Source organism: Arachis ipaensis, chromosome B2 (genome assembly GCF_059453495.1).
Source record: "Arachis ipaensis isolate K30076 ecotype BB chromosome B2, ASM5945349v1, whole genome shotgun sequence".
In the NCBI taxonomy this organism is placed as follows: domain Eukaryota; kingdom Viridiplantae; phylum Streptophyta; class Magnoliopsida; order Fabales; family Fabaceae; genus Arachis; species Arachis ipaensis.
In genome coordinates this window covers 71909476-71934503 of record NC_142437.1, presented here as the reverse complement: position 1 = coordinate 71934503, position 25028 = coordinate 71909476, and the positions used below count along the sequence as shown (strand labels likewise).

Sequence of the window (25028 nt, the reverse complement as noted above, 5' to 3'; positions counted from 1 at the left end):
ACTAACGTGGCTTTTTCTTGCTTTCTTTGTCCTGAAATCAAGCAAATAAAGTGCATCAAAGCTCTAATCCAAGTTATGAGTCATGCATTATCCAATTTGTCATTAAATTCATGCATAATTCTCATGAAATCATATAAAATTCACAATGTTTGCTTGAATCAAGATGTAAGTGAAATTCTACCCAAAATTTGCTTATTTCCTAAGAAAATGCATGAAACTACCCTAAAACAGTAAAGAAAAGGTCAGTGCAACTGGCTAAAATGCCCTGGCATCACAACACCGAACTTAAAGCTTGCTTGTCCCTAAGCAAGTACTGGAACATGAGAATGATAAATGAAATGACAAGAGGAATGAATCATTATTGTGGAAGTCATGTCCTTGGTTTTATGGGGTTTCATGTATAGCAACTTAGGTTCATTCCTTTACTGGCTTTCAGACCTTTATCATGCCCTGGAATACTTACTTAATTGCACCCTTTGAGACTTTTATTTATTGACCCCTTTGTCTTTTCAAGGTTCATTGCATCCTTAGGCTAAGTGTTCTGTGATGGGGCAACTTTTTAAAATAAGCTTTCAGCCAACACTCCCGAACCAGTTAGTTCAAGGTGCTAGGTGTTGAAACACCCCTAAGGACTTACTCCCTCAAGTCTCTCTCCCCCATACATGCACACCACAGGCACATGGTTTGTTATTTTCTTTCCTTGAGGCCTTGGTGTCCAGCACCTCTTTGGGTTACTAAATGTTCTGTAGCAAGGTTGCTCTTGATAGTGGATTTTCAGTTGATAATCCCGGGTTAGTTAACCCAAGTTACCAAGTGATGAAGCACTCCTAAGAACTTATTCATCCAAGCAGATTCTTGGTACAAGACCACTACAGACACATTGATGCCGGGGCATTTTGGCCAGTTTCACTGACCTTTTCTTTACTGTTTTAGGGTAGTTTCATGCATTTTCTTAAAAAATAAGCAAGTTTTGGGTAGAATTTCACTTACATCTTAATTCAAGCAAACATGGTGCACTTTACATGGTTTCATGAGAATTATGCATGAATTATATGACAAATTAGATGATGCATGTCTCATGATGTGGATTAGAACTTTGATGCACTTTATTGCTTAATTTCAGGACAAAGGAAGCAAGAAAGAACCACGTTAGCAACCACGTTAGTCTAACTAACGTGACCACTAACGTGGAATGGAAGCTAGCTTGCAACGTTAATAAGAAAAGTAATCGCTAATAACGTCCTCGAAGCCATCATTGCCCACGTTAAGAGTCACGTTAACTAAGTTAACGTGAACTCTAACGTGGAAGAAAGAAAGTGGAGCCAACGTTAGTGACACTCACCTTTGTCACTAACGTTGGACCAAGCTCATATTGGCCACGTTAGCCTCCACGTTAACTTAGTTAACGTGGACTCTAACGTTGGGAAGCAAAAGAATGGCCAACGTTAGTGAAACTCACCATTGTCACTAACGTTGGACTAAGCCACTTTGAGCTACGTTAACTCCCACGTTAACTATGTTAACGTGGAAGCTAACGTAGAGAAAGCAAACAATCCCCAACGTTAGTGACACTCACCATTGTCAGTAACGTTGGAATGAGCCACAATGAGCCACTATGAGCCACGTTAACTCCCACGTTAACTTAGTTAACGTGGAAGCTAAAGTGGAGGGAAGGATGATGAGCCAACGTTAGTGACACTCACCTTTGTCACTAACGTTGGAGATGGCTATCATCACCACGTTAGAAGCCACGTTAACGTAGTTAACGTAGATTCTAACGTGGGAAGTAGGGGGCATCTTGGAACATTATTGACAAAGATAAGTGTCACTAACGTTCTCGAAGGATTGGCAAGCCTACATTAAGAGCCACGTTAACTAAGTTAACGTGGACTCTAACGTAGGGGAAGGGAGGACTCTCAACGTTATTGGAAAAGGTGAGTCCCAATAACATGTGCGAAGGACCAAGAGGCAATGTTAGTGGTCACGTTGGTGCCACTAACGTTGAAGTTAACGTAGATCATCCCTGGGTTAGGAACGTTAGTGAAAAAGGTGATTGTCACTAACATTCTCGAATCCACACTCTCACTTAACGTTAACGCCACTAACGTCCTGAGCTAAATACCCTGCCTACTTCACACTTTCTCTCTGCAAGTAAAGCTAAGCCCACTGAAGAGGATAACTGCTTCAAACTCAAGATCCAAAGGCCCATATCCAAGAGTTGAAGAACCAACTAGAAGATCAGAAGAGTAGTATATATAGGGGTAGTTTTGAATTAAAGAGAAGCTTTTGGATGGAGTTGGAAATTGGAGAACTTCTCTCTGTATAATTTTACTTTCTATGCACTTCTAGTTTACTTTTCATGATGTATTTTCCATCTCTGTTTTCCATTTCCAGAGCTATGAACAACTAAACCCACCTTCATTGGGATAGGGAGCTCTGTTGTAATTTGATGGATCAATATTAGTTTTCATTATTCTTCTTCTATCTTTTCTCTTGATTTTACTAGAAAGCTTTCAATCTTCATCCAATTGGGTAGTTATCTTGGAAAAGAAGCTATTCATACTTGGATCTCTTCTGAACCTTGGAAGAGGAATGAAGAGATCATGCTAGAAATGCTTTCTCATGTTGGACCAAATTACGGTTGGAAGAATATGGTGACTATAATTCTACCAACACTTGATTTGGGAATGCATGTGGTATAATCAATGACCATACTTTATCTCTTCTCATGAGCAATTGACCAAGGAATTGGCTATTGATAAAGATTTGAGAGATTGAATTACAAGGCATTGTAATTCGATCACTTAAGATTGCCAAGGAGATCAATGAACGCATTGATTGAGGAAGAGATGAAAATGAACTCGATCCGGAGAATGCAACATCTCCTAGACCCAATGAATTCCCCATTTCTGATCTTACCCATTCTCTTTAATTTCTGCAATTTACTTTTATGAGCATCTTCCCCATTCCCATTTAAGATTCTGCAATTTACTTTCCGTCATTTATTTTCAGCTCTTTACTTTTAGCATTTACATTTTATGCTATTTACTTTCCCGCCATTTAATTTCCTGCAACTCTCAAACCAAATTCTGCTTCGCTCAACTAGAACATTCCTCTAATTAAAGTTGCTTGACCAATCAATCCCTGTGGAATTCGACCTCACTCTATTGTGAGTTTTTACTTGACGACAATTCGGTATACTTGCCGAAGGGAAATTGTTGAGAGACAAGTTTCCGTGCATCAAGTTTATGGCGCTGTTGCCGGGGATTGATTTTGTATCAACAATGATTAAATTGGAGGATAACTAGATTGAGCATTTTTTTTCTTTTGTTTGATTTAAGTTTATTTGAGTAATTTACTTTCTGTTCAGTTATTTTCTTCCCTTTCCCCTACCCATTTTTTCAGTTGTTTACAATTCAGTCCACTAACCCACTAACTGTTTGATATATTGCATCACTCACACTAACAGTATTTCTGTAGAAATTACTTTATGCATCTATTTCCTTGCTTGTGCCTTGTTGGTTGTATGATAGGGAGAAGAAGTGGGGCTTTAACTTCATTTGATTCTGAGTCTGAGAGGACCTTCCTTAGATTAAGGAGGAAAGCAAGAGGAAAGAGAGTAGTCGGTGCTGAGGAAGAAGAGGAGTACTTTGAACCAGATATGGATGAGAACATGGAAAACCATCATGAAGAAGAAGCTCACAACCATGGCCGAGAAGGTCCAGCACATCAGGAAGGGCAAGAGAGAAGGGTTCTGGGTTCTTACATCAACCCAAACCCAGGAAATTGTGGAAGCAGCATCCAAAGGCCAACCATACATGCCAACAACTTTGAACTAAAGCCACAGCTCATCACCCTTGTTCAGAACAATTGTTCATTCAGAGGAGGTGTCCAAGAAGACCCCAATCAACATCTAACCACCTTCCTGAGGATATGTGATACTGTGAAGTCTAATGGTGTTCATCCTGACACCTATAGACTACTTTTGTTCCTTTTCTCACTCAAGGACATGGCATCTAAATGGCTGGAATCCCTCCCAAAGGAGAGTTTAGCAACCTGGGAAGATGTGGTGAACAAATTCTTGGCAAGATTCTATCCTCCTCAACGGATCAATAGGCTGAGAACTGAGGTGCAAACCTTCAGGCAGCAAGATGGTGAGACTCTATATGAAGTATGGGAGAGGTTTAAGGACCTGACAAGAAGGTGTCCACCAGATATGTTCAATGAATAGGTGCAGCTACACATTTTCTATGAAGGCCTTTCTTAAGAATCAAAGAAGGCAGTAGACCATTCATCCGGGGGATCTTTGAACAAGAAGAAGACCATTGAGGAGGCCATAGATGTTATTGAGACTGTAGCAGAGAATGACTACTTCTATGCCTCCGAAAGAGGCAACACTAGAGGAGTGATGGAGCTAAGCAATGTAGATGCACTGTTGGCCCAAAACAAGCTCATTACCAAGCAATTAGCTGACCTCACCAAGAAGATGGAGAAGAACCAAGTAGCAGCAATCACCACTTCATCAACAACCCAAGAAGGAGAGGATGAAGAAGCAGAGGGTAGTCAGGAGCAAGCCAACTACATTGGGAATTCACCTAGGCAAAATCATGACCCATACTCCAAGACCTACAACCCTGGTTGGAGGAATCACCCAGACTTTGGGTGGGGAAATCAACAGGATCAAGGCCAAGATCAGAGACATCACAACCCCAACAACCATGCAGCTCACCAAAATTCCACACAAAGATCATATCAACATCACCCTAACAACACCTCTCAACATCCATACCAAAACCAAAACAACCCTTCTTATCACTGCAATCCCAACCCACCATCATCTGATGACAGACTCTCAAGGATTGAGAAACTACTTGAAGGGATATGCAAGGAGATTCAAGACAGTAAGGCATTCCGAGAAGAAGCGCAGTCCAATATGCAGAATCAAGACGCTGCCATCAAGAAACTTGAGACACAAATTGGCTACCTATTCAAGCAAATTCCCAGCCACAACCCTCGCAGCGATACTGACTCAAACCAAAGGGAGGAGTGTCAGGCTATCACCCTCAGAAGTGGAAAGGAATTGAAGGAGACTCCCAAGCAACCACAAGAGAAAGATTCAGTTGGAAAGAAGGAGGAACAAGATGAAGTTCAAGTCCCCACCTCCAACTCACAAAAAAAGGAAGGAGAGCTGAAGCCATATGTTTCCAAAGTCCCATATCCTCAACAACTGAAGAAGAAGGGGGGATGACAGCCAGTTCTCCAGATTTTTAGAAATCTTCAAGAAATTACAGATTAACATACCCTTTGCTGAAGCAATAGAGCAAATGCCGCTCTAGGCCAAGTTCTTGAAGAAATTGATGACTAAGAAGAGAAGTTGGAAGAGCAACGAAAATGTGATACTAACCGAAGAATGTAGTGCTATCATTCAACATGAACTACCCCAGAAATTGAAGGATCCTGGGAGCTTCCAGATCCCTTGTATTATAGGGGAGATAAGCTCTATGTGACCTAGGAGCCAGCATAAATCTGATGTCAGTAGCTATGATGAGAAAAATGAAGATCGAGGAGGCTAAGCCAACAAAAATGACCCTAAAACTGGCAGACCGATCGTTCAAGTTCTCTCATGGTGTAGTAGAAGATTTGCTGGTGAAGGTGGGGAATTTCATCTTCCCAGCAGACTTTGTGGTGTTGGACATGCAGGAGGAAGCCAAGGCCTCCATCATCCTGGGAAGACCATTCTTAGCTACTGCTGGAGCTGTCATTAATGTCCAAAAAGGTGACCTCACCCTGAGATTACACAATGAAAAGATGACATTCAATGTGTTCAAAGCCATGAGTTACCCACCAGAACAATTGGGAGAATGTATGAGGTTGGACTCACTGGAAGATGCAGAGCAAGAGAGCTTTGAAGAAGAAGAACCTGAAAGGTTGACAGAGGAGGAATCAACGTCTAGTGAAGAGGCCGCAATAGCAGAAATCCATATACAAGGTGAACCAAAGGAAGAGAATGAAAAGTTAGAAGCACCAAAACTTGAACTCAAGGCACTGCCACCCACTCTCAAATATGCATACTTAGGCGAGAATGAAAGCTACCCAGTGATCATAAACTCATGTTGGAAAAGAAGCTATTCATACTTGGATCTCTTCTGAACCTTGGAAGAGGAATGAAGAGATCATGCTAGAAATGCTTTCTCATGTTGGACCAAATTGCGGTTGGAAGAATATGGTGACTATAATTCTACCAACACTTGATTTGGGAATACATGTGGTATAATCAGTGACCATACTTCATCTCTTCTCATGAGCAATTGACCAAGGAATTGGCTATTGATCAAGATTTGAGAGATTGAATTACAAGGAATTGTAATTCGATCACTTAAGATTGCCAAGGAGATCAATGAACGCATTGATTGAGGAAGAAATGAAAATGAACTCGATCCGAAGAATGCAACATCTCCTAGACCCAATGAATTCCCCATTTCTGATCTTACCCATTCTCTTTAATTTCTGCAATTTACTTTTATGAGCATCTTCCCCATTCCCATTTAAGATTCTGCAATTTACTTTTCGTCATTTATTTTCAGCTCTTTACTTTCAGCATTACATTTTATGCTATTTACTTTCCCGCCATTTAATTTCCTGCAACTCTCAAACCAAATTCTGCTTCGCTCAACTAGAACATTCCTCTAATTAAAGTTGCTTGACCAATCAATCCCTGTGGGATTCTGGTGCACGAAATTGTGATCTAAAGCAACAGCGCCAAAAACTCTGTACGCACGTCTTAATAAATCATTTTTCATTCACAACTTCGATACAACTAACCAGCAAGTGCACTGGGTCGTCCAAGTAATAAACCTTACGTGAGTAAGGGTCGATCCCACGGAGATTGTTGGTATGAAGCAAGCTATGGTCATCATGTAAATCTCAGTCAGGCGGATAATAATTGAATATGGAGTTTTCGAAAATAAATAATAAGTAGATATAAAATAAAGATAAAAATACTTATGTATATCATTGGTGAGACTTTCAGATAAGCATATAGAGATGCTTTCGTTCCTCTGAACCTCTGCTTTCCTGCTGTCTTCATCCAATCAATCCTACTCCTTTCCATGGTAAGCTTTCTGTAAGGGCATCACCGTTGTCAATGGCTACATCCCATCCTCTTGTGAAAAAGGTCCAAATGCTCTGTCACGGCACGGCTAATCATCTGAGGTTCTCGATCATACTGGAATAGGATTCACCCTCCTTTTGCGTCTGTCACTACGCCCAGCACTCGCGAGTTTGAAGCTCGTCACAGCCATCCCTTCCCAGATCTTACTCGGAATACCACAGACAAGGTTTAGACTTTCCGGATCTCAGGAATGGTCATCCATGGGTTCTAACTTATACCACGAAGACGCTAATAACTCGGACTCGGTCCCCTGTATTATACATCCAAGAGATATCCATTCAATCGAAGGTAGAACGGAAGTGGTTGTCAGGCACACGTTCATAGGGGAATCATGATGACTTTGTCATGATCATCACATTCATATTGAAGTGCGAATGAATATCTTAGAAGCGGAATAAGTTGAATTGAATAAAGAAACAGTAGTACTTTATATTAATTCATGAGGAACAGCAGAGCTCCACACCTTAATCTATGGAGTGTAGAAATTCTACCGTTTGAAAATACATAAGTGATGAAGGTCCAGGCATGGCCAAATGGCCAGCCCCTAAACGTGATCACAGGATCAAAAATACAATCCAGGATGTCTAATACAATAGTAAAAAGTCCTATTTATACTAAACTAGCTACTAGGGTTTATAGAAGTAAGTAATTGATGCATAAATCCACTTCCGGGGCCCACTTGGTGTGTGCTTGGGCTGAGCTTGAAGTTTACACGTGTAGAGGTCATTCTTGGAGTTGAACGCCAATTTGTAATTTGTTTTTGGCGTTCAACTCTGGTTCGTGACGTGTTTCTGGTGTTTAACTCCGGACTGCAGCGTAGAACTGGCGTTCAACGCCCTTTTGCGTCGTAAAAACTCGGCTAAAGTATGGACTATGATATATTACTAGAAAGCCCTGGATGTCTACTTTCCAACGCAATTAGAAGCACGCCATTTTGAGTTCTGTAGCTCCAGAAAATTCACTTTTAGTGCAGGGAGGTCAGAATCCAACAACATCAGCAGTCTTTCTTCAACCTCTAAATCTGATTTTTGCTCAAGTCCCTCAATTTCAGCCAGAAAATACCTGAAATCACAGAAAAATACAAAAACTCATAGTAAAGTCCAGAAATGTGAATTTAACATAAAAGCTAATAAAAACATCCCTAAAAGTAACTAGATCTTACTAAAAATATACTAAAAACAATGCCAAAAAGCGTATAAATTATCCGCTCATCACAACACCAAACTTAAATTGTTGCTTGTCTCCAAGCAACTGAAAATCAAATAGGATAAAAAGAAGAGAATATACTATAAATTCCAAACTATCAATGAAACATAGCTCCAATCAGATGAGCGGGACTTGTAGCTTTTTGCCTCTTGAATAGTTTTGGCATCTCACTTTATCCATTGAAGTCCAGAATGATTGGCATCTATAGGAACTCAGAGTTCAGATAGTGTTATTGATTCTCCTAGTTCAGTATGTTGATTCTTGAACACAGCTACTTTATGAGTCTTGGCCGTGGCCCTAAGCACTTTGTTTTCCAGTATTACCACCGGATACATAAATGCCACAGACACATAATTGGGTGAACCTTTTCAAATTGTGACTTAGCTTTGCTAAAGTCCCCAATTAGAGGTATCCAGGGTTCTTAAGCACACTCTTCTTTTGCTTTGGACCTTGACTTTAACCGCTCAGTCTCAAGTTTTCACTTGACACCTTCACGCCACAAGCACATGGTTAGGGACAGCTTGGTTTAGCCGCTTAGGCCAGGATTTTATTCCTTTAGGCCCTCCTATCCACTGATGCTCAAAGCCTTGGGATCCTTTTTATTTACCCTTGCCTTTTGGTTTTAAGGGTTATTGGCTTTTTGCTCTTGCCTATTGGTTTTAAGAGCTTTTGGCTTTTTCTGCTTGCTTTTTCTTTTTATATTTTTTTCGCCTATTTTTTTCTGCAAGCTTTGTATTGATTGCTTTTTCTTGCTTCAAGAATCATTTTTATGATTTTTCAGATTTTTCAGATTATCAAATAACATTTCTCCTGTTCATCATTCTTTCAAGAGCCAACATATTTAACATTCATGAACAACAACTTCAAAAGACATATGCACTGTTCAAGCATTCATTCAGAAAACAAGAAGCATTGTCACCACATCAATATAATTAAACTAAGTTCAAGGATAAATTCGAAACTCATGTACTTCTTGTTCTTTTGAATTAAAACATTTTTCATTTAAGAGAGGTGATGGATTCATAGGACATTCATAACTTTAAGACAAAGTTACTAAATACTAATGATCATGTAATAAGACACAAACATGGATAAGCACTTAACATAAAGAAAGCGAAAAACAGAGAATGTAAGAACAAGGAATGAGTCCACCTTAGTGATGGTGGCGTTTCCTTCTTGAGGAACCAATGATGTCCTTGAGCTCTTCTATGTCTCTTCCTTGTCTTTGTTGCTCCTCTCTCATTGCTCTTTGATCTTCTCTAATTTCATGAAGGATGATGGAGTGCTCTTGATGTTCCACCCTTAGTTGTCCCATGTTGGAACTTAATTCTCCTAGGGAGGTGTTGATTTGCTCCCAATAGTTTTATGGAGGAAGATGCATTTGAGGTATCTCAGGGATTTCTTGATTTGCAGCCACATGTTCTACCACTGAGCTATAGACCCTTGAGATGAATCTTTCCATCTCCCATGACTCGGAGGTGGAAGCCTTTGTCTTCCCTTCCCCTTTTCTAGAGGTTTCTTCGGTCTTAGGTGCCATCAATGGTAATGGAAAAACAAAAAGCATATACTTTTACCACACCAAACTTAGAATGTTGCTCGCCCTCGAGCAAAATAAGAAAGAATAGAAGAAGAAGAAGAAGATATGGAGGAGATGGAGGGATGTATATATGGATGTGAGTGGTGAATGGAAAACAGAAGGGATGACCATGAATGGAAAGAGAGAGAGTGAGGTGGGTGGGGATCCTGTGAGATTCACAGATCCTGAGGTGTCAAGGATTTACATCCCTGCACCCATTAGGCATGTAAAACGCCTTTGCATACAATTCTGGCGTTTAAACGCCGAATTGATGCTTGTTCTGGGCGTTCAGCGCCCAGATGCAGCATATTTCTGGCGTTGAACGCCAGCCAGATGCTTGCTTCTGGCGTTCAGTGCCAGCTTTCCTCACTGTGCATTTCTGGCGTCTGAATGCCAGGATGCTGCTTGTTTCTGGCGTTCAACGCCAAAAATATGCTCTGTTCTGGCATTGAACGCCAAACAGATGCTCCTTACTGGCGTTTAAACGCCAGTAAGTTCCTCCTCCAGGGTGTGATTTTTCTTCTGCTGTTTTTGATTCCGTTTTCAATTTTTATATTTATTTTGTGACTCCACATGATCATGAACCTAATAAAACATGAAATAACAATAAAAATAAATTAAAATTAGATAAATAAAAATTGGGTTGCCTCCCAACAAGCGCTTCTTTAATGTCAATAGCTTGACAGTAGGTTCTCATGGAGCCTCACAGATGTTCAGAGTATTGTTGAGACTCCCCAACACCAAACTTAGAGTTTGGATATGGGAATTCAACACCAAACTTAGAGTTTGGTTGTGGCCTCCCAACACCAAACTTAGAGTTTGACTGTGGAGGCTCTGGTTGACTCTGTTTTGAGAGAAGCTTACTGTGCCTCTTTTCCATGTTTACAGAAGGATGTCCTTGAGTTTTAAACTCAAGGGAGTCCTCATTCAATTGATGAACTAGTTCACCTCTGTTAACATCAATCACAGCTCTTGCTGTGGCTAGGAAGGGTCTTCCAAGGATGATGGATTCATCCTCATCCTTCCCAGTATCTAGGACTATGAAATCAGCAGGGATGTAAAGGCCTTCAACCTTTACTAACACGTCCTCTACTTGTCCATAAGCCTGTTTTCTTGAATTGTCTGCCATCTCTAATGAGATTTTAGCAGCTTGCACCCCAAAGATTCCCAGTTTCTCTATTATAGAGAGGGGCATGAGGTTTATTCCTGACCCAAGGTCACACAGAGCCTTCTCAAAGGTCATGGTGCCTATGGTACACGGTATTAGGAATTTTCCAGGATCCTGTTTCTTCTGAGGCAATGTCAGTTGATCCAGATCACTCAGTTCATTGGTGAACAAGGGAGGTTCATCTTCCCAAGTCTCAATACCAAATAATTTGGCATTCAGCTTCATGATTGCACCAAGGTACTTGGTAACTTGCTCCTCAGTAACATCTTCATTCTCTTCAGAAGAAGAATACTCATTAGAGCTCATGAAGGGCGTAAGGAGGTTCAATGGAATCTCTATGGTCTCTAGATGAGTCTCAGATTCCTTTGGTTCCTCAGAAGGAAACTCCTTATTGATCACTGGACGTCCCAGGAGGTCTTCCTCCTTGGGATTCACGTCCTCCCCTTCTTCCTTGGATTCGGCCATGATGGTTATATCAATGGCCTTGCACTCTCCTTTTGGATTTTCTTCTGTATTACTTGCGAGAGCACTAGGAGGAGTTTCAGTGATCTTCTTACTCAGCTGGCCCACTTGTGCTTCCAAATTTCTAATGGAGGACCTTGTTTCATTCATGAAACTTACAGTGGCCTTAGATAGATCAAAGACTAAGTTTGCTAAATTAGAAGTATTTTGTTCAGAGTTCTCTGTCTGTTGCTGAGTGGATGATGGAAAAGGCTTGCTATTGCTAAACCTGTTTCTTCCACCATTATTAAAGCCTTGTTGAGGCTTTTGTTGATCCTTCCATGAGAAATTTGGATGATTTTTCCATGATGAGTTATAGCTGTTTCCATAAGGTTCACCTAAGTAATTTACCTCTGCTATTGCAAGGTTCTCAGGATCATAGGCCTCTTCTTCAGAAGATGCCTCTTGAGTACTGTTGGATGCAGCTTGCATTCTATTCAGACTCTAAGAAATCATATTGACTTGCTGAGTCAATATTTTATTCTGAGCCAATATAGCATTCAAAGTATCGATTTCAAGAACTCCCTTCTTCTGAGGCGTCCCATTACTCACAGGATTCCTCTCAGAAGTGTACATGAACTGGTTATTAGCAACCATATCAATGAGTTCTTGAGCTTCTGCAGGCATTTTCTTTAGGTGAATGGATCCACCTGCAGAAGTATCCATTGACATCTTAGCTAATTCAGACAGACCATCATAGAATATATCCAGGATGGTCCATTCAGAAGGACACTTTTTGGTCAGTTGCTTGTATCTCTCCCAAGCTTCATAGAGGGATTCACCTTCTTTCTGTCTGAAGGTTTGAACATCCACTCTAAGCTTGCTCAGCTTTTGAGGAGGAAAGAACTTGGCTAAGAAAGTCGTGACCAGCTTATCCCAAGAGTTCAGGCTATCTTTGGGTTGAGAGTCCAACCACACTCTAGCTCTGTCTCTTACAGCAAAAGGGAAAAGCATGAGCCTGTAGACTTCAGGATTTACTCCATTAGTCTTAACAGTATCACAGATCTGCAAGAATTCAGTTAAGAACTGAAAAGGATATTCAGATGAAAGTCCATGAAACTTGCAGTTTTGTTGCATTAGAGAAACTAATTGAGGTTTCAGCTCAAAATTGTTTGCTCCAATGGTAGGGATGGAGATGCTTCTTCCATGTAAATTGGAATTAGGTGCAGTAAAGTCACCAAGCATCCTCCTTGCATTATTATTATTTTCGGCTGCCATCTCCTCTTCTTGTTCGAAAATTCCTGACAGGTGCTTGCTGGCTTATTGTAATTTAGCTTCTTTTAGTTTCCTCTCCAGGGTCCTTTCAGGTTTTGGATCTGCTTCAACAAGAATATTCTTGTCCTTGCTCCTGCTCATATGAAAAAGAGGGAACAGAAAAATAATAATAGGGATCCTTTTTACCACAGTATATAGAGATCCCTGTGTGAGTAGAAGAAAAGAAGAAGAAAAAATCTGAACTCAGAGAGAGAGAGGGGGTTCGGATTTTTGGTGAGTGAGGGAGGGATGTTAGTAGATGAATAAATAAATAGAAGGAGATGAGAGAGAAGGATTTTCGAAAATTATTTTTGAAAAATGGTTAGTGATTTTCGAAAATTAAAAGAAGAAATAAATTAAAATTGAATTTTGAAACAATTAGTTAATTAAAAAGAATTTTTGAAAAAGAGGGAGATATTTTCGAAAATTAGAGAGAGAGAGAGAGTTAGTTAGGTAGTTTTGAAAAAGATAAGAAACAAACAAAAAGTTAGTTAGTTAGTTGAAACAAATTTTGAAAATCAATTTTGAAAAGATAAGAAGATAGGAAGTTAGAAAAGATATTTTAAAATCAAATTTTTTTGAAAAAGATATGATTTTGAAAAAGATAAGATAGAAAGATATTTTTTGAAAAGATATGATTGAAATTAGTTTTGAAAAAGATTTGATTTTTAAAATCACAATTAATGACTTGATTCACAAGAAATCACAAAATATGATTCTAGAACTTAAAGTTTGAATCTTTCTTAACAAGTAAGTAATAAACTTGAAATTTTTGAATCAAGACATTAATTGTTGATACTATTTTCGAAAATTATGAGATAAAATAAGAAAAAGATTTTTGAAAAATATTTTTATAATTTTTGAAATTAATTAAGAAAAATGAAAAAGATTTGATTTTTGAAAAAGATAAGATTTTTAAATTGAAAATTTGATTTGACTCATAAAAACAACTAGATTTTAAAAATTTTTAAAAAAGTCAATCCAAATTTTCGAAATTATGAGAAGAAAAAGGGAAAAGATATTTTTTTTATTTTTGAATTTTTATGATGAGAGAGAAAAACATGAAAATAATGCAATGCATGAAAATTTTTAGATCAAAACAATGAATGCATGCAAGAATGCTATGAATGTCAAGATGAATACCAAGAACACTTTGAAGATCATGATGAACATCAAGAACATATTTTTGAAAAATTTTCAATGCAAAGAAAACATGCAAGACACCAAACTTAGAAATCTTTTATGTTCAGACACTATGAATGCAAAAATGCATATGAAAAACAAGAAAAGACACAAAACAAGAAAACATCAAGATCAAACAAGAAGACTTACCAAGAACAACTTGAAGATCATGAAGAACACCATGAATGCATGATTTTTTTCGAAAAAATGCAAGATGAACATGCAATTGACACCAAACTTAAAATCTGACTCAAGACTCAAACAAGAAATACAAAATATTTTTTATTTTTATGATTTTATTAATTTTTTTGGATTTTTTCAAAAATTATTTGAAAAAGAAAAATAAGGATTCCAAAATTTTTAATATGAATTCCAGGAATCGTATACTCTTAATCTAAAGCTCCAATCTGAGGGTTAGGCATGGCTTACTAGCCAGCCAAGCTTTAGAAGATATTGATACTTTCCATGTATAGAGCAACTAAGTGTGTGAAAATCAACAAGCTCTTGTGATGATAAGTTGAAACCCTAGTCCAAAAGATTAGACATGGCTTACAGCTAGCCATGATTCAACAAATCATCATGAAACACTAGAATTCATTCTTAAAAATTCTGAAGAACATAATAAAATTTTTGAAAATAATTTTTAAAATTTTTTTTCGAAAACAGATGAGAAATTTTTGAAAGATTTTTTGAAAAATTTTTGAAAATAAAACAAAAATAAAATTACCTAATCTGAGCAACAAGATGAACCGTCAGTTGTCCAAACTCGAACAATCCCCGGCAACGGCGCCAAAAACTTGGTGCACGAAATTGTGATCTCAGGCAACGGCGCCAAAAACTCTGTACGCACATCTTAATAAATTGTTTTTCATTCACAACTTCGATACAACTAACCAGCAAGTGCACTGGGTCGTCCAAGTAATAAACCTTACGTGAGTAAGGGTCGATCCCATGGAGATTGTTGGTATGAAGCAAGCTATGGTCATCTTGTAAATCTCAGTCAGGCGGATAATAATTGATTATGGAGTTTTCGAAAATAAATAATAAGTAGATAGAAAATAAAGATAAAAATACTTATGTATATCATTGGTGAGACTTTCAGATAAGCATATAGAGATGCTTTCGTTCCTCTGAACCTCTACTTTCCTGCTGTCTTCATCCAATCAATCCTACTCCTTTCCATGGCAAGCTTTCTGTAAGGGCATCACCGTTGTCAATGGCTACATCCCATCCTCTTGTGAAAAAGGTCCAAATGCTCTGTCACGGCACGGCTAATCATCTGAGGTTCTCGATCATACTGGAATAGGATTCACCCTCTTTTTGCGTCTGTCACTACGCCCAGCACTCGCGAGTTTGAAGCTCGTCACAGCCATCCCTTTCCAGATCCTACTCGGAATACCACAGACAAGGTTTAGACTTTCTGGATCTCAAGAATGGCCATCCATGGGTTCTAACTTATACCACGAAGACGCTAATAACTCGGACTCGGTCCCCTGTATTAGACATCCAAGAGATATCCATTCAATCGAAGGTAGAACGGAAGTGGTTGTCAGGCACGCGTTTATAGGGGAATGATGATGACTTTGTCACGATCATCACATTCATATTGAAGTGTGAATGAATATCTTAGAAGTGTAATAAGTTGAATTGAATAAAGAAACAGTAGTACTTTGCATTAATTCATGAGGAACAGCAGAGCTCCACACCTTAATCTATGGAGTGTAGAAACTCTACCGTTTGAAAATACATAAGTGATGAAGGTCCAGGCATGGCCGAATGGCCAGCCCCCAAACGTGATCACAGGATCAAAAATACAATCCAGGATGTCTAATACAATAGTAAAAAGTCCTATTTATGCTAAACTAGCTACTAGGGTTTACAGAAGTAAGTAATTGATGCATAAATCTACTTCCGGGGCCCACTTGGTGTGTGCTTGGGTGAGCTTGAATTTTACACGTGTAGAGGTCATTCTTGGAGTTGAACGCCAGTTTGTAACGTGTTTTGGCGTTTAACTCTGGTTCGTGACGTGTTTCTGGCGTTTAACTCCAGACTGCAGCGTAGAACTGGCGTTCAACGCCCTTTTGGGTCATCTAAACTCTAAACTATTATATATTGCTGGAAAGCCCTGGATGTCTACTTTCCAATGCAATTAAAAGCGTGCCATTTTGAGTTCTGTAGCTCCAGAAAATCCACTTTGAGTGCAGGTAGGTCAGAATCCAATAGCATCAGCAGTCCTTCTTCAACCTCTAAATCTGATTTTTGCTCAAGTCCCTCAATTTCAGCCAGAAAATACCTGAAATCACAGAAAAACACACAAACTCATAATAAAGTCCAGAAATGTGAATTTAACATAAAAACTAAAAAAAATATCCCTAAAAGTAACTAGATCTTACTAAAAACATACTAAAAATAATGCCAAAAAGCGTATAAATTATCCGCTCATCAGATTCGACCTCACTCTATTGTGAGTTTTTACTTGACGACAATTCGGTATGCTTGCCGAAGGAAAATTGTTGAGAGACAAGTTTTCGTACATCAAGTTTATGGCGCCGTTGCCGGGGATTGATTTTGTATCAACAATGATTAAATTGGAGGATAACTAGATTGAGCATTTTTTTTCTTTTGTTTGATTTAAGTTCATTTGAGTAATTTACTTTCTATTCAGTTATTTTCTTCCCTTTCCCCTACCCATTTTTTCAGTTGTTTACAATTCAGTCTACTAACCCACTAACTGTTTGATATATTGCATCACTTACACTAACAATATTTCTGTAGAAATTACTTTCTGCATCTATTTCCTTGCTTGTGCCTTGTTGGTTGTATGACAGGGAGAAGAAGCGGGACTTCAACTTCATTTAATTCTGAACCTGAGAGGACCTTCCTTAGATTAAGGAGGGAAGCAAGAGGAAAGAGAGTAGTCGGTGCTGAGGAAGAGGAGGAGTACTTTGAACCAGATATGGATGAGAACATGGAAAACCATCATGAAGAAGAAGCTCACAACCATGGCCGAGAAGGTCCAGCACATCAGGAAGGGCAAGAGAGAAGGGTTCTGGGTTCTTACATCAACCCAAACCCAGGAAATTACAGAAGCAGCATCCAAAGGCCAACCATACATGCCAATAACTTTGAACTAAAGCCACAGCTCATCACCCTTGTTCAGAACAATTGTTCATTCGAAGGAGGTGTCCAAGAAGACCCCAATCAACATCTAACCACCTTCCTGAGGATATGTGATACTGTGAAGTCTAATGGTGTTCATCATGACACCTATAGACTACTTCTGTTCCCTTTCTCACTCAAGGACAAGGCATCTAAATGGCTGAAATCCTTCCCAAAGGAGAGTTTAGCAACCTGGGAAGATGTGGTGAACAAATTCTTGGTAAGATTCTATCCTCCTCAACGGATCAACAGGCTGAGAGCTGAGGTGCAAACCTTCAGGCAGCAAGATGGTGAGACTCTATATGAAGCATGGGAGAGGTTTAAGGACCTGACAAGAAGGTGTCCACCAGATATGTTCAATGAATAGGTGCAGCTACACATTTTCTATGAAGGCCTTTCTTATGAATCAAAGAAGGCAGTCGACCATTCATCCGGGAGATCTCTGAACAAGATGAAGACCATTGAGGAGGCCATAGATGTTATTGAGACTGTAGCAGAGAATGACTACTTCTATGCCTCGGAAAGAGGCAACACTAGGGGAGTGATGGAGCTAAACAATGTAGATGCACTGCTGGCCCAAAACAAGCTCATTACCAAGTAATTAGCTGACCTCACCAAGAAGATGGAGAGGAACCAAGTAGCAGCAATCACCATTTCATCAACAACCCAAGAAGGAGAGGATGAAGAAGCAGAGGGTAGTCAGGAGCAAGCCAACTACATTGGGAATTCACCTAGGCAAAATCATGACCCATACTCCAAGACCTACAACCCTGGTTGGAGGAATCACCCAGACTTTGGGCGGGGAAATCAACAGGATCAAAGCCAAGATCAGAGACGTCACAACCCCAACAACCATGCAGCTCACCAAAATTCCACACAAAGATCATATCAACATCACCCTAACAACACCTCTCAACATCCATACCAAAACCAAAACAACCCTTCTCATCACTGCAATCCCAACCCATCATCATCTGATGACAGACTCTCAAGGATTGAGAAACTACTTGAAGGGATATGCAAGGAGATTCAAGACAGTAAGGCATTCCGAGAAGAAGCACGGTCTAATATGCAGAATCAAGACGTTGCCATCAAGAAACTTGAGACACAAATTGGCTACCTATTCAAGCGAATTCCCAGCCACAACCCTCGCAGCGATACTGACTCAAACCAAAGAGAGGAGTGTCAGGCTATCACCCTCAGAAGTGGAAAAGAATTGAAGGAGACTCCCAAGCAACCACAAGAGAAAGATTCAGTTAGAAAGAAGGAGGAACAAGATGAAGTTCAAGTCCCCACCTCCAACTCACAAAAAAAGGAAGGAGAGCTGAAGCCATATGTTCCCAAAGTCCCATATCCTCAACAACTGAAAAAGAAGGGGGGATGACAGCCAGTTCTCCAGATTTTTAAAAATCTTCAAGAAATTACAGATTAACATACCCTTTGCTGAAGCAATAGAGCAAATGCCGCTCTATGCCAAGTTCTTGAAGGAATTGATGACTAAGAAGAGAAGTTGGAAGAGCAACGAAACTGTGACACTAACCGAAGAATGTAGTGCTATCATTCAGCATAAACTACCCCAGAAATTGAAGGATCCTGGGAGCTTCCAGATCCCTTGTATTATAGAGGAGATCACAGTGGAGAAAGCTCTATGTGACCTAGGAGCCAGCATAAATCTGATGTCAGTAGCTATGATGAGAAAAATGAAGATCGAGAAGGCTAAGCCAACAAAAATGGCCCTAGAACTGGCAGACCGATCGTTCAAGTTCCCTCATGGTGTAGTAGAAGATTTGCTGGTGAAGGTGGGGGATTTCATCTTCCCAGCAGACTTTGTGGTGTTGGACATGCAGGAGGAAGCCAAGGCCTCCATCATCCTGGGAAGACCGTTCTTAGCTACTGCTGGAGCTGTCATTGATGTCCAAAAAGGTGACCTCACCCTGAGATTACACAATGAAAATATGACATTCAATGTGTTCAAAGCCATGAGTTACCCACCAGAACAATTGGGAGAATGTATGAGGTTGGACACACTGGAAGATGCAGAGTAGGAGAGCTTTGAAGAAGAAGAACCTGAAAGGTTGACAGAGGAGGAATCAATGTCTAGTGAAGAGGCCGCAATAGCAGAAATCCATATACAAGGTGCACCAAAGGAAGAGAATGAAAAGTTAGAAGCACCAAAACTTGAACTCAAGGCACTGCCACCCACTCTCAAATATGTATACTTAGGCGAGAATGAAAGCTACCCAGTGATCATAAACTCATCCCTCAGCCAAGATCAAGAGAATGAACTGCTCCAAGTGTTACGAAAGCATAAAGATGCTATTGGATGGACCCCGCTGACCTGAAAGGGATTAGTTCGGCCATATGCATGCATAAAATACTGTTGGAAGATGATGCCAAACCATCCATTCAATCCCAAAGGAGGCTGAATCCAATCATGAAGGAAGTGGTACAGAAGGAAGTTATGAAGTTGTGGCAAGGAGGGGTAATCTACCCGATCTCAGACAGCCCCTGGGTCAGCCCTGTGCATGTTGTTCCGAAAAAGGGAGGAATCACTGTAGTTCCCAATGAGAGGAACAAACTAATCCCCACCAGGACCGTCACAGGATGGCGGATGTGCATAAACTACAGAAAACTAAATGAAGCTACACGAAAAGACCATTTCCCCCTTCCATTCATGGATCAGATGTTGGAAAGACTCGCAGGACACTCATACTATTGTTTTCTCGACGGTTATTCAGGATATAACCAAATAGTGGTTGATCCCAGAGACCAAGAGAAAACCTCATTTACTTGCCCATATGGAGTATTTGCTTACAGGCGTATGCCATTTGGGCTATGTAATGCGCCCGCAACTTTCCAACGCTGCATGCTATCTATCTTCTCGGATATGATAGAGAAATTCATTGAAGTCTTTATGGATGATTTTTCGGTATTCGGAGATTCCTTTCCTAGTTGCTTAAATCACCTAGCCTTGGTATTGAAAAGGTGCCAAGAGACCAATCTGGTCCTGAACTGGGAGAAATGTCACTTTATGGTAACTGAAGGAATAGTCCTTGGCCATAAGGTTTCTAACCAAGGCATTGAGGTTGACAGAGCTAAGGTGGAACTTATTGAAAAACTTCTCCTACCCAGTGATGTCAAAGCAATTAGGAGTTTTTTAGGGCATGCTGGCTTTTACAAGAGGTTTATTAAAGATTTTTCAAAGATAGCCAAGCCCTTAAGCAATCTCCTTGTATCTGATACACCGTTTGTCTTCGATGAAAAATGCATGCTAGCATTCGAAAATTTGAAACAGAGGCTGTCTTCTGCCCCTATCATTTCCCCACCTGATTGGAACCTACTTTTTGAATTGATGTGTGATGCATCTGATTTTGCAGTTGGGGCCGTGTTAGGGCAGAGGAAAGATAACTTAGTCCATGTGATCTACTATGCTAGCAAAGTCCTCAATGACACTCAAAGAAATTATACCACTACTGAAAAGGAGTTGCAAGCAATAGTTTTTGCATTTGACAAGTTTAGATCATACCTCATTGGTGCTAAAGTGATTGTTTTCACAGATCACACAGCTCTTAAATATTTGTTTGCCAAGTAAGAATCAAAACCAAGACTAATAAGATGGATCTTATTATTGCTGGAATTCAACATTGAAATTAGAGACAAGAAAAGAGTGGAGAACAAGGTAGCAGATCACCTATCCAGAATCCCTCATGATAAAGGTGGAGCACATGATACAAGTGTAAATGAGCTCTTTCCTGATGAGCAGTTGATGACAGTTCACAAAGCACCATGGTTTACAGACATTGCCAACTTCAAGGCAACTGGGGCTTTACCTCCAGAGATCAACAAACATAAAAAAAGAAAGCTCATAAATGATGCAAAATATTTTGTCTGGGATGAGCCATATCTCTTCAAGAAGTGTTCAGATGGAATCCTGAGAAGATGTGTTTCAGAAGAAGAAGGACGAGAGGTCCTGTGGAATTGCCACGGCTCATGCTATGGAGGCCATTTTGGAGGGGACAGAACTGAAGCTAAGGTGTTACAAAGCGGATTCTTTTGGCCCACCCTTTTCAAGGATGCCAAAGAACTAGTAAAGAACTGCAATGAATGCCAAAGGGCTGGAAACTTGCCCAGAAGAAATGAGATGCCACAGAATTTCATCTTAGAACTGGAACTGTTTGATGTATGGGAAATCGATTTCATGGGACCATTTCCAACCTCATATTCAAACAAGTACATTTTGGTGGCAGTGGACTATGTTTCTAAGTGGGTGGAGGCTATTGCAACCCCAACAAATGATAACAAGGTGGTCATGAACTTCCTCAGGAAGAATATCTTTAGCCGGTTTGGAGTCCCACGAGCACTTATCAGTGATGGAGGGAGCCACTTTTGTAACAGACCACTAGAAGCTCTTCTCCTATGATACGGGGTGAAACACAAGGTTGCAACGCCTTACCATCCCCAAACAAGTGGGCAAACTGAGATATCTAATAGAGAGCTAAAAAGGATTTTGGAAAAGACTATGGGAGCATCAAGAAAGGATTGGTCGAAGAAGCTGGATGACGCTGTTTGGGCATACAGAACAACATTCAAAACACCACTCGGGATGTCCCCATATCAACTGGTGTATGGGAAAGCTTGTCACCTACCACTGGAGCTGGAACACAAAGCTCTCTGGGCTCTCAAGATACTAAATTTTGACAGTATTGCTGCTGGTGCAAAGAGGATTCTGCAGCTGCAAGAGATGGAGGAATTTAGATCTGAAGCCTATGAAAATGCCAAGATTTATAAAGAAAAGGCAAAAAGAAGGCATGACCTCCATCTATCACCCAGGAGTTTCGCAAAAGGGTAGCAAGTACTCCTCTACAACTCCAAATTGAGACTGTTCCCAGGAAAACTCAAATCAAGGTGGTCAGGACCCTTTCTTGTCACAAAAGTCTCCCCATATGGACACATAAAAATCATGGACGAAAGTTCTGAGAGGACTTTCACTGTGAATGGACAAAGGCTCAAACACTATATGGGCACATGGAGGAAAACCCCAAAGTGAAGTATCATCTCAAGTAATGGAGGGATCGTCGAACTAGCGACGCTAAAAGAGCGCTTTGTTGGGAGGCAACCCAACCTAAGGTAGTTTCTTTTTTTTTATCGTCATTTGAATAAAGACCACAAGTTGTTTCCCTTGTATTACAAGGAGCTAAGTTTGGTGTTTCACATCAAAACAATCCAAGGGTGATAGTGTAATTCTAAGTTTGGTGTTCCACCGAAGATATTAGTTAGAATCACACTACACTCTAATGGCAAAATGCTAGCTCCAACTAATCAGGGGAACCACTTAGCAGTAGTTTAGTCTTTAGTTAATAGTTGCTTAGTTAATAACAACGTATAAGGCTCTCTGCAAGTATGCAATCTATTGTACTAGGCAAGGAACTAAGTTTGGTGTTCACACACCAAATTAAGTTCAGAAATTCACAAGCATACATGCAAGCTAACTATTTCTCAAGTGCTTTGGGAACAAGCAACTTCCAATAACTTTGCAGGAGCCTTCTGAGAAAATGGTGCACCATCATCCAAGGAAGTGAAGGAGCAAAAACTATGGATGATGACAACAACGGGACAGCTAGAAACCATCACCCGAAAGGTTGTATTGTTACTTAATTCCATATACTTGAAATGCTAAAAAATTTGGAAGTCCCAAGGTGCCTTTGATTAATAGTTACTCATTAGTTTAAATCATTAGAATTTAATGTTTGTTTTTATTGCTTTTGTCATATGTGTGCTGTCCACGATACCTGCTGCATCTTCACCTTGCTTACTTGTATGCTTGTCCCCTTTTTAATCAAATAAAAAGAGAATGTTTATTATAAAAGACCAGAGTGGAGTTCATATTGTGGAGTAAGTTCCTAGATTTGTGGTGTGGTAATAGATTAGCTAAGTTGGTTCACCAATAAGGTGGGAAGGCAACTATCTGTCCTGAATCATATGCTTGAAACACACCCTATGAGACTAGCTGAATAACAAGATCCCAATAAGAAAAAGGGAAAGAAAAAAATGAAAGTTAAAGAATAAAAGGAAAAGAGTAAGAAATAAGGCTAGGCACCAAGGGTTTGAATCTTGGGGCAAGTGTCTGTGGTGTTCCTGTGTAAGGGATTTACTTGGATGAATAAGCTCTTAGGGATGCCTTATCAATTGGTAACTTGGGTTAACTAACTCGGGATTATCAGCTGAAAGTCCACTATCAAGAGTAACCTTTGCTACAGAATGCTTAGTAACCCAAAGAGGTGCTGGATACCAAGGTCTCAAGAAAAGAAAATAACAAACCATGTGCCTGTGGTGTGTATGTATGGGGGAAAGAGACTTGAGAGAGTAAGCCCTTAGGGGTGTCTCAACACCTAGCACCTTGAACCAACTGGTTCGGGAGTGCTGGCTGAAAGCTTATCTTAAAGAGTCGCCCCCTCACAGAGCACCTAGTCTAAGAATACAAATAAGCCCTGAAATGACAAAAAGGATCAATGAATAAAAGTTTCGTAAGGTGCAGTCAAGTGGGTATTCCAGGACATGATAAAGGTCTGAAAGCCAGTGAAGGAATGAACCTAAGTTTCTATGCATGAAACCACCATAAAACCATGGACATTACTTCCACAATAATGACTCATTTCTCTGGGCATTTCATTCATCATTCTCTTGTTCCAGTACTTGCTTAGGGACAAGCAAGCTTTAAGTTTGGTGTTGTGATGCCGGGGCATTTTGGCCAGCTTCACTGACCTTTTTTTTACTGTTTTAGGGTAGTTTCATGCATTTTCTTAGGAAATAAGCAAGTTTTGGGTAGAATTTCACTTAGATCTTGATTCAAGCAAACATGGTGCACTTTACATGGTTTCATGAGAATTATGCATGAATTATATGACAAATTAGATGATGCATGTCTCATGATGTGGATTAGAACTTTGATGCACTTTATTGCTTAACTTCAAGACAAAGGAAGCAAGAAAGAACCACGTTAGCAGCCACGTTAGTCTAACTAACGTGACCACTAACGTGGAATGGGGGCTAGATTGCAATGTTAATTAGAAAAGTAATCGCCAATAACGTCCTCGAAGACATCATAGCCCACGTTAAGAGTCACGTTAACTAAGTTAACGTGAACTCTAATGTGGAAGAAAGAAAGTGGAGCCAACGTAAGTGACACTCACCTTTGTCACTAACGTTGGACCAAGCTCATATTGGCCACGTTAGCCTCCACGTTAACTAAGTTAACATGGACTCTAACGTTGGGAAGCAAAAGAATGGCCAACGTTAGTGACTCTCACCATTGTCACTAACGTTGGACTAAGCCACTTTGAGCTATGTTAACTCCCACGTTAACTAAGTTAACGTGGAAGCTAACGTAGAGAAAGCAAACAATCGCCAACGTTAGTGACACTCACCTTTGTCACTAACGTTGGAATGAGCCACAATGAGCCACTATGAGCCACGTTAACTCCCACGTTAACTTAGTTAACGTGGAAGCTAACGTGGAGGGAAGGATGATGAGCCAACGTTAGTGACACTCACCTTTGTCACTAACGTTGGAGATGGATATCATCACCACGTTAGAAGCCACGTTAACGTAGTTAACGTAGATTCTAACGTGGGAAGTAGGGGGCATCTTGGAACGTTAGTGACAAAGATAAGTGTCACTAATATTCTCGAAGGATTGGCAAGCCTACGTTAAGAGCCACGTTAACTAAGTTAACGTGGACTCTAATGCAGGGGAAGGGAGGACTCTCAACGTTATTGGAAAAGGTGAGTCCCAATAACGTGTGCAAAGGACC

General features: G+C 40.0%; 1 non-coding gene across 1 annotated transcript; it reads right to left on the bottom strand.

Annotated features, from left to right (window-relative positions):
• Positions 1 to 17467: 17467 nt before the first annotated feature.
• LOC148574353 (small nucleolar RNA R71) lies at positions 17468 to 17574 on the bottom strand. Its single transcript, XR_015906384.1, has one exon. It is a non-coding gene; the product is annotated as a small nucleolar RNA R71 (small nucleolar RNA).
• Between the last annotated feature and the right edge of the window lie 7454 nt (positions 17575 to 25028).